Source organism: Monodon monoceros, unplaced genomic scaffold, assembly GCF_005190385.1.
Source record: "Monodon monoceros isolate NGI ecotype Baffin Bay Population unplaced genomic scaffold, NGI_Narwhal_1 Super_Scaffold_1, whole genome shotgun sequence".
Taxonomy (NCBI): domain Eukaryota; kingdom Metazoa; phylum Chordata; class Mammalia; order Artiodactyla; family Monodontidae; genus Monodon; species Monodon monoceros.
In genome coordinates this window covers 59,566,714-59,576,769 of record NW_021703765.1, presented here as the reverse complement: position 1 = coordinate 59,576,769, position 10,056 = coordinate 59,566,714, and positions in this window count along the sequence as shown.

Sequence of the window (10,056 nt, the reverse complement as noted above, 5' to 3'; positions counted from 1 at the left end):
CCTCGGCCCTGAGTCAGTCTCGTACGTGTTTGGGCGTGTGTCCCCGGGAGACGGGCCGGGCCGGGCCGGGCGGGAGTGGGCGCGGAGAGTGGGCAGTGCGGACGGGGCGTGTGTCCGGGGCTGTGCCGGGCGGCCGGAGCGCAGGCTCCCAGACGTAGCGGGTGGGCCCGGCCGTTTCCCGCTCCCCACACCAATCCCGGGAGGTGCGGAAATGGCTTAGCCTTGCTTGCTGTTCCTTCACTTGCCTTCCCCCCCACGCCCCCCACTAAAAATAGTAAGATTTTATTGGTACTTTCAGAGGCAAACTCCCAAACCCGTGAGCTGCAGGTATGATAACTAAGAACTACTGTAAGTGCTTTGAGGTCAAAGACACTCATTTCCAGAGAAAGTACTCACTATCTGTGAAGGTTTGATAGATTTATTAAAGCTCCAAACCTTAAAAAACTTTGTATAAGTGAAGTTTAGAGACAGTAAACACAGCGGTTGTTGCCAGAGATTATCCGGGTGAGAGGTTGAATAGGAGGGATTTTTTTAAGAGACTTCATTTTTTTAGAGAAATTTTAAGTTCATTGCAAAAGCTGATCAGAAAATACAGAGGCCTCATATAGGCAACTACTCTCCCGACTCTCAGTATTAGCAGCGCAGTCGTACATTTGTTACATAGCATATTACTATCACCCAAAGTCCATAGTTTACCTTGGGGTTTGCTCTCAGTGTTGTACATTCCGTGCGTTTTGACAAATGCATAGGGACATGTATTCACCGTGGTAGGGTTGTACAGAATGGGTTCACTGCTGTAAAAATCCTCTGTGCTCCACCGAGTCATCCTCCCCTGCCCCCATCCCTCAGTCTTGGGCAAACACTGATCTTTTCACTGTCTCCATAGTTTTGCCTTTTCCAGAATGTCCTATATAGTTGGAATCATACAGTATGTAACCTTTTCAGGTTGGTGACTTTCACTGAGTAATATGCGTTTAAAGTTCTTCCATGTCTTTTCATGGCTTGATAGCTCATTTCTTTTTCACCCTGATTAATGTTCCATTGACTGGATGTATCAAAGTTTATCCATTCAACCTCTGAAGGACCCATTGGTTGCTTCCAAGTTTTGGCAATTAAGAATAAAGCTGATACAAACATCCATTTGCAGGTTTTTGTGTGGAGATAAATTTTCAACTCCTTTGGGTAGATACCAAGGACCATGATAGCCTCCTCATATGGCAAGTATATGTTTAGTTTTGTAAAAAACCTCTAGACTGTCTTCCGTAGTGGCTGAATCATTTTACATTCCCACCAGCAATGAATGAGAGTTCCTCACCAGCATTTGGTGTTACCAATGTTCCAGATTTTGGCCATTCTAAGAGACATGTAGTGGTATCTCATAGTTGTTTGTTTTAATTTTCATCTCCCTCATGTCATGATATAGAACATCTTTTTATATGCTTATTTGCCATCTGTATATCTTCTTTGGTATCTGTTAAGGTCTTTGGCACATTTTTAAATCAGGTGGTTTTATTTTCTTACTGTTGCGTTTTAAGAGTTCTTTGTATATTTTGGATAACAGTCCTTTATCAGAAGTTTTTTGTTGTTTTTCGCAAATATTTTCTCCCAGTCTGTGATGTGTCTTCTCCTCTTGACCATTTCTTAAAATTACATAATTATTACATAATTATTAGGCTGTTTACTGTAAGAAATGTCTTACAGTACAGGAACATACAAAGGAAAAAGTTAAAGTCCCCATTCACCCCACAATCTAATCTCCCTGCCTAAAGAATATGATTGTTGCTGTGTATGCCTCCACACATTTTCTGTGGGATTATAGAATACAAAGCATACATGTGTACCTAGTATCAGAAAGTTTGTTTGGATTTTTAAAAGTAAATTTACTATACTAGCATTTGCTTTTTAAAAAGTGTCTCGTATGTCTTAGACACCTTTCCACATGGGTCTAGTTCATTCTTTCACTTTTTAAAAAAATTATTCATTTATTTATTTTTGGCTGCATTGGGTCTTTGCTGCTGCACGCGGGCTTTCTCTAGTTGCAGTGAGCGGGGGCTACTCTTTGTTGCGGGGCTCAGGCTTCTCATTGTGGTGGCTTCTCGTTGCAGAGCACAGGCTCTAGGCGCGTGGGCTTCAGTAGTTGTGGCGCATGGGCTTCAGTAGTTGTGGCTCGCGGGCTCTAGAGCGCAGGCTCAGTAGTTGTGGTGCACGGGCTTAGTTGCTCCGTGACATGTGGGATCTTCCCGGACCAGGGCTCGAACCCATGTCCCCTGCATTGGCAGGCGGATTCTTAACCACTGTGCCACCAGGGAAGCCCTCTTTCACTCTTTTTAACGTATACATTCCCGAATACGGACAAATTGTGGTTTATTAACCATTCTCCTGCTAATGTACTAACCTGTAAAGATCACCATAGGCATGCTTTATTTCTTTATTCATATAGGTTTTATTATATGTGCTTTTTTATAGTTCTAAAGGTTTTCTTCATACAATTTTACATGTATTAGGTTTATTAAAACTTTTAATAGTTTTTAATACTATTGTGAAGGGCTGTTTTTCTATATTGTTTGTAAGAAAGCTATGTTTGTATATTTATTTTGTGTCTGTTCCCTTAATGGACTCAATTCACTTAGCTTCTACGTTGACTCTCTTGGGTTAAAAATCATACCAGCTGCTAATAATGAGTTACAGATATTTTCTATCAGTCAGCATTCGATCACAAAAACAGTATCCACTACAAGTGTTTGAAACAGGGAATTTAACACAGGAAATTATAATTATTATTATAAATATGTTGGAAGCAAAAATTAAGAGCAAAAAGGGAACATGTGAGGTTACCCAGAGATTAATAACTGCAGGAAACAGTCCCCCTACCAGGGCAGGAAGAGTGAAAGGGAAAATAGGGCCTGCCATTACTGACCCTCGGGCTGCTGGTGCTGGAATGTTCACCACCAACTGGCAGGAAGCTGGGAGCCAGCACCCCGGATGACCCTGCCAGTGTACAGCAGTAGCCACAGCCAAAGGAGCAAGGGATACAAGCTCTGCACAACCGAGCTTCCTGGAGCCCCTGCTGCAACAGCGGCATCCCAGCTTATGGCATCCTACAAGTGGTTGCATTACAGCACAGATTGAAACCCAGCCTCACAGGCAACCTCTGCTATTAAAGGGCATGGATTGGGAAAAGAAACAGTTGGAATGGGGACATAGGGGCAGGTCCTGATGAAGTTGGGGACGCTGAGGCCTAAATTCTGTGAGTGCCAGTAGAAGCAACCCTTCCACTCCATCTGAGGACAGTGATCCTGCTTTGCTTGAGGAGCCTGTAATAACCTCTTCTGTGGCAGTTGCCTTGAAAGATACTGCTGATCATCCTCAAGACTGGCCACGGGCACCCCTCTTTACTTCCAGACCCATAGCAAAACATGTCCCAGTAAGCCCAAAGGGTGAGGCACAAAGTTTGACCCATGAGGAGGTGTACTATGCTCCAAAAGAAGTGTTACTTTTCTAACTTATGCAGACATAATTCTGGGGAATATCTGTGGGAATGGATATTAAGAGTGTGGGATAGGGGACTTCCCTGGTGGTCCAGTAGTTAAGACTCCACGCTCTGAATGCAGGGGGCCAGGGTTCAATCCCTGGTCAGGGAAATAGATCCCACATGCTGCAACTAAGACTCGCCACAGCCAAATAAGTAAAGAGTGTGGGATAATGGTGAAAAGTAAAGTAGGATCAGGCTGAATTTACTGATATGAACCCACTAAGCAGAGATTCTGGATATAGTGTTGTAACTCACGGGGTTAGAAAGGGCTCGTTTGGGGAGGTGAGACACTGACCAAAAGGTAACCCACACTAAATGAAGACATGCCAGACCTGCCTTGGTCTATCGTGAGGATAGACCCAAAAGGCCTAGGAAGGTTGGAGTGTGAGAGTGGATTTATCATGTAGGACCTGCTCACCCACTCCAGGACGGCCCGGAGGACACACCTTGCACCATGACTGTGAGAAATACATTTGTGAGGGAGCCCGAGCATCCTTGAAGAACTCCTGTGGTCACTCCTTCCTGTAGGCACAAAATTACAGTGGGAACTGCCACCAAACTGGGATTCTTAAATGGGAATAATTGGATCCAAGGAGAGCATAATTGCCAAAAACAAGGTGGGGCCAGGTACCGTAATGGACAGCAGATTCAAAGCAGTAACTAGCATAGTCTTATTGGCAGAGACCTATGGCACTGACTAGTTGATCATGGTGTCCCTAGAAGAAAAGAGATGGGCAGTCTACTAAATTCTTACTTGTTCTGTGTCACAGGAAGAGTTCTAGGTCAAGTGCACAAACTTGTGTCATACGGCCTTACAGTCAACGTCAGACTTGACCCAGTTTACAGACCCAAAAACACTTGAATAAAGGGGAGGCCAGATCCCCTTGAGGAAAGACCCTGCTGTGCTGGCAAAAACAGACACTGAATATTCCTCCCAGCCTTCCCTCGGGGTCTGGGGCCTTTTACCACAGTGATTATGCTCTGAGGAAAAGGAAATAATTAGACTTTTCAAGAATTACTGAACACTAGCTCCGAACTGACCCTAATTCAAGGTGACCCAGAGCATCATTGTGGTCCACCAGTCAGAGTAGGCCTTGTGGAGGTCAGCTGACCAGAGGAGTTTTAGCTCATGTGTCTCGGGTCCCCAAGCCAATGCTGTGGTTATTTCCCCAGTTCTGGGATGTGGTTGAGGTAGGCAGCTGGCAGAATCCTCACGTTGGTTCCCTGACCTGTGGAGGGAGGGCTATTTTTTGGGAAAGGCCAAGTGGAAGCCACTAGAACTGCCTCTACTGAGGAAAGTAAACCAAAAGCAATGCTGCAGAGATTAGTGCCACCAACAAACGCTTGAAGGATGCAGGAATGGTGATTCCCATCACATCCCAATTCAGCTCACCTACTTGGCCTGTGCAGAAAACAGGTGTATCCTGGAGAATTGACAGTGGGTTATCGTATATTTATCCAGACAGTCACTGCAATTGCAGTTGCTGTTACAGATGCAGTTTCATTGCTCAAGCAAATGAACACATCCCGTGGGAGCTGGTTTGCAGCTGTTGGTCTGACACTTGCTTTTTCCTCAATACTTGCTAATTACCATTTCCACCAGAAACAGTTTGCTTTCAGCGGGCTTGGCCAGCCATGCACTTTCACAGTTGTCTTGGTCAGCTTGGGCTGCCACAATAAAATACCGCAGACTGAGTGGCTTAAACAACAGAAATGTATTCTCTCACAGTCCTGGAGGTTGGAAGTCCTGGATCGAGGTGTCGGCAGATTTCATTTCAGGTGGGAGCACTCTTCCTGGCTGGCAGACATCCACCTTCTCACTGTGTCCCCACACAGCCTCTCCTCTGTGTGTAGGAGAGAGATCTCTGACATCTCTTCCTCTTTTTACAAGGACACCAGTCTTACCAGATTAGGTCCCACCCTTAGACCTTATTTAACCTCCCTCACTCCCTACAGGCCCTATCTCCAAATGCAGTCATGCTGGGTCCCCAAATTCATCTGTTGAAGCCCTAACGCCCACTGTGGTGGTGTCTCCAATTGCGGCTGCTGTACCAGATGTGGCTTCATTGCTTGAGCAACTTACACATCCCCTGGCACCTAGTATGCAGCTATTGACCTGACAAATGCCTTTCTCGCCATACCTGTCAGTGAAGACCACTAGAAGCAGTTTGCTTTCATCTGGCAAGGCCAGCACTGTACCTTCACTGACCTACCTCAGGGGTGTATCAGCTCTCCAGCCCTGTGTCATAATTTAGTTCACAGGGGTCCTGATTGCCTTACTCTTCCACAAGATACCACACTTGCCCATTATTCCATAATCAGCCCATTATGCTGATTGGATCTAGTCAGCAAGAAGTAGCAACTATGCCAAACTTACTGGCAAGACATTTGTGTGTCAGAGGGTGGGAAATAAATCTGACAAAAATTCAGGGGCCGTCTGCCTCAGTGGAATTTCTAGGGCTCCAGTGGTGTGGGGCATGTCAAGATAGCCCTTCCAAGGCCCCTCCTGCAACCAAAAAAGAGGCACAATGCCTGGTGGCCTCTTTGGACTTTGAAGGCAACATATTCCTCACTTGAGTGCTACTCTAGCCCATTTACCAAGTGACCCAGAAAACTGCTAGTTTTGAGTGGAGTCCTTGCCTCCCAACCACACTATCTTCTCTGTTTCAGTCCCTGCCTGTGGCCTCATGGGGCATTGCCCTCAATCAGTTGACTGAGGAAGAGAAAACTCAGGCCAGATAGACAGACGGTTCTGCCTGGCCTGCAGGCACCAGCTGCATGCAGCACTGCCGCCCGTCTCTGGGACACCCTCAAAGGACAGCGGCGAGCAGAAGCCCTCCTGGTGGGCAGAACTTCCAGCAGTGCACCTGGTTGTTCCTCGAAAGAGAAATGGTCAGAAGTACAACTGTACACCGAGCCCTGGGCTGTGACTTGATGGTCAGGAACTTGGAAGGAACATGACTGGAAAGTTGGTGACAAGGAAATTTGGGGAGAGATATGTGTATAGACCTCCCTGAATGGGCAAAAAACATGAAGATACGTGTGTCCCATGTGAATGCTCACCAAAGAGTGACCTCAGCAGAGGAGGATTTTAATATTCAAGTGGATAGGATGACCCGTTGTATGGACACCACCCAGCCACCCCTGTCATCACCCAGTGGGCTCATGAACGTGGCTACAGGGGCAGGGGTGGGGGTTACACATGGATTTCCACTCACCCAAGGCTCACCTGGCTATGGCCACCACTGAGTGCCCAGTCTGAAGCAGCAGACACCAGCACTGAGTCCCCAGTGTGGCATCATTCCCCAGGGTGACCAGCCAGCTACCTGGTGGCAGGTTGATTACGTTGGACCACTTCCATCATGGAAGGGGCAGTATTCTGTCCTTCCTGGAAGACACATTTACTCTGGGTATGGACTTACCTTCCCTCATGCAGTGCTTCTTCCAAAACTCCCATCCATGGACTTACAGATTGCCATCATGGAGTCCACACAGCATTGCTTCTGATCAAGGAACTCTCTTCACAGCAAATGAAGTATGGCAGTGGGCCCCTGCCCATGGAATTCACTGGTCTTACTCTGTTCCCCACAGTCCTGAAGCAACAGTCGTGATAGAATGGTGGAATGGCCTTTTGAAAGACTCTGTTATAGTGACAGCTAGGTGGCAGTCCCTTGCAGGGCTGGGGCAGGGCTCTCCAATATATGGTGCTGTTTTTCTCAAAGTCAGGAATCAAGGGGTAGAAATGGGAGGGCCACCACTCACCATTACCCCTAGTGACCCACAGCGACATTTTTGCTTCCTGTTCCTGCTCTGCCTCTGCTCTGCTGGCCTGAAGGTCTTAATTCCATCAGGAGACACAACAATGAGTCCATTGAATTGGAAGTTAAGACTGCTTCTCATCCACTTCAGGTTCCTCATTCCTGTGAATCAGCAGGCAAAGAAGGAGTTACTGTGCTGTCTGGGGTGACTGGGCCTGATTCCCAAGGGAAGATTGGGCTGCTCCTCCTCAGTGGAGCTAAGGAAGAGTATGTCTGGAATACAGGAGAGTCCTTAAGCTGTCTCCTAGAATTGCCATGCCCTGTGATTAAAACCAGGGGAGGACCACAACCCAATCCAGGCAGGACTACTAATGGCAGGAATGAAGGTTTATGTCACACCACCAAGGAAAGAACCATGACCAGCTAAGGTGCTTACTAAGGGCAAAGGGAATACAGGATGGGTAGTGGGGGAAGGTGTGTTACAACCACCAGTGATCAGTTGCAGAAATGAGGATGTGGTGGTTACATGTAGTGGTTACATGAATATTTCTTCCTTATTTGGTTACAAATAAAGATATATAGATAGATAGATCTATCTGGTAAATAGCTTTGTCTTCTTCCCCTCTTATTCCCTTATTATATGACATAAGAGTACAGCATTAATTTACATCATAGAATTATGAGACATCAAGAGGAGTAAACATCACTCCAGGACTTTGCATCCTCTCCTGGGGAAAGAGTCAGTGCGTTTTTAGGTTGTTCCCAGGATGTTTGTTGTATCCCTGTTCCCAGGTTGTTCGTTGTATCATGCGAGGCAGATGCTAGAGAACGCAGATGGGCCCCATCCATACCGTTGTAAGCCTTAAGAGCAAAGATGGAGGTTTCCCAAGGAAGAAGGAATTCTGCCTCAAGACTGTAGCACAGAAATCCTGCCTGAGTCTCCAGCCTGACAGCCAGTCCTATAGACCTCAGACTTGCCAGCTCCCACAGTCACGTGAGCTGATTCCTTTAAATAAATCCCTTTAAATATAAATTATATAAAATATATATATTGGTGTTCTCCATGCCTACGTATAGGGACTTATTTTATATAAATTATTATATATTATTATTTTATATAAAAGGGATTTAAATAATATATATTCTATTGGTTCTATTTCTCTGTAAAACTCTAATACAATTAGTTCCACCTGGTTTTGTAGTTTTGTGAATTGTACAATATGTACTTTTTTCATCTAGCTTCTTTCTCTCTGCATTGCATTGGTGAGCTTCACCGCTGCTCTGCATGGTCCCCCACTGCATCGGGTGGGCTGTGGGGTACACCACCTGTCCGTCTGCAGCACCTCCTGAGACAGTGACCTGTAGGTGGCACTAAAACACCTCGTGCAGAACTTTGAAATGCATGGCAACTGTGCAGATTCCTAGCTGTTGGCAACGTCTGAAATGTTCCATGGTTTATAATAGAGCAGACAGCGTATAACCAAATTGGAAATGAAATCTTCCTGTTTCTAAATTCAGTGCTCGTTGACTCAATACACTTGAAGAGCTCAGGACTCAGAGGCCGGGGCACAGCTGCCCTGAGGCCAGCCCCAGGGAGGGGGCCACGACTGGGAAGGGTCCTGCAGGCTCTTGGGTTCAGTGGCCCTGGGTCTCCCGCCTGGAGGAACCTGTTATCACCCACAACAATAACAGCAGCGAGAGCACCTGCATCCTCCTGCACCACCTCCCGGAGCCCCGACACCACCCGGCCAGGGGTCATAGGAGCACCGGGAGTCCCGATTCAGAAGAATCTCTGAGCCCGGGGACCCTGGATATCTGATGACGAGCAGGGAGTCTGCTTATTCTCTACCTTCCAAGGGTGTGGGCACACTGCCTTTTCTCTGAAGAAAGGCTGCTCGCTGTACAAATGTTCTCAAAAAAATAAAGCAAAACAAAGGGAAGCCAGTGCCTTGCTTGCAAGACACACAGAAAAGTAAGACCCATGGAAAATCAGCTCTGACAGGAGGGGCGTGGGGGCGAGAGATGGCGTCACCCGTGGGAGGCTGGGTGAAGGAGAAAGAGGGGCACCTCTGGACTCACAGGTGGCTTCCAAGCACGACATCCTCAGTCCTCGGGGCCAAAGGCTGCCATCTGGGGAGAGAGGCTGGCTGGGTGTGGCCTTCTATGTGTCCCCTCCTGAGCATCTGAGAGGTGGCCTCCTCCCTCCATCTCTCTGCAGCATCTTAGGGAGAAAGCGGTCCTGCAGGCGGGTGTCCTCTGCTTCTCTAGCCCCTGACCCTGGGAAAGGGGAGCCCAGCTAATCCAGGGGCAGAGAGCCCAGGGCGAGCTTTCCTTTCGGTTGGGGCAGAAGGAGAGCAGAGCAACAGCCGTGCTGAGCAGGGCAGAGGGAGATAAGCCTGGAGGGCCCAGCTAAGGTACGGTGAGAACAGAGCCTGTTTCCAGAACGCCGGCCAGGTTTCAGAGGGAAACCCTTGCCATTTGAGCCTCCCTCTTGGTGTAGAAGCAACAGCATTTGGGGCTGGGATGAAGGACTCAGCCTCCTTCCTGCACAGGGTTCAGAGGGCAGCTTTGGACTGAACTGCCAAGAAGGCTCTGTGCTTCAGGACCAGGGTGGCTGCATTGCTGGGTGTAAGGAAAGCACACCCCCAGGAGCTGTTCTTCCCACTCTAATTTGTATTACATATTAAAAGGACATAGTAGGAGTAAAATTACAGGATAATGGACTTCTACTGGTGGAAAGGACCTCAGAGAGGGCCCAGACCAGTA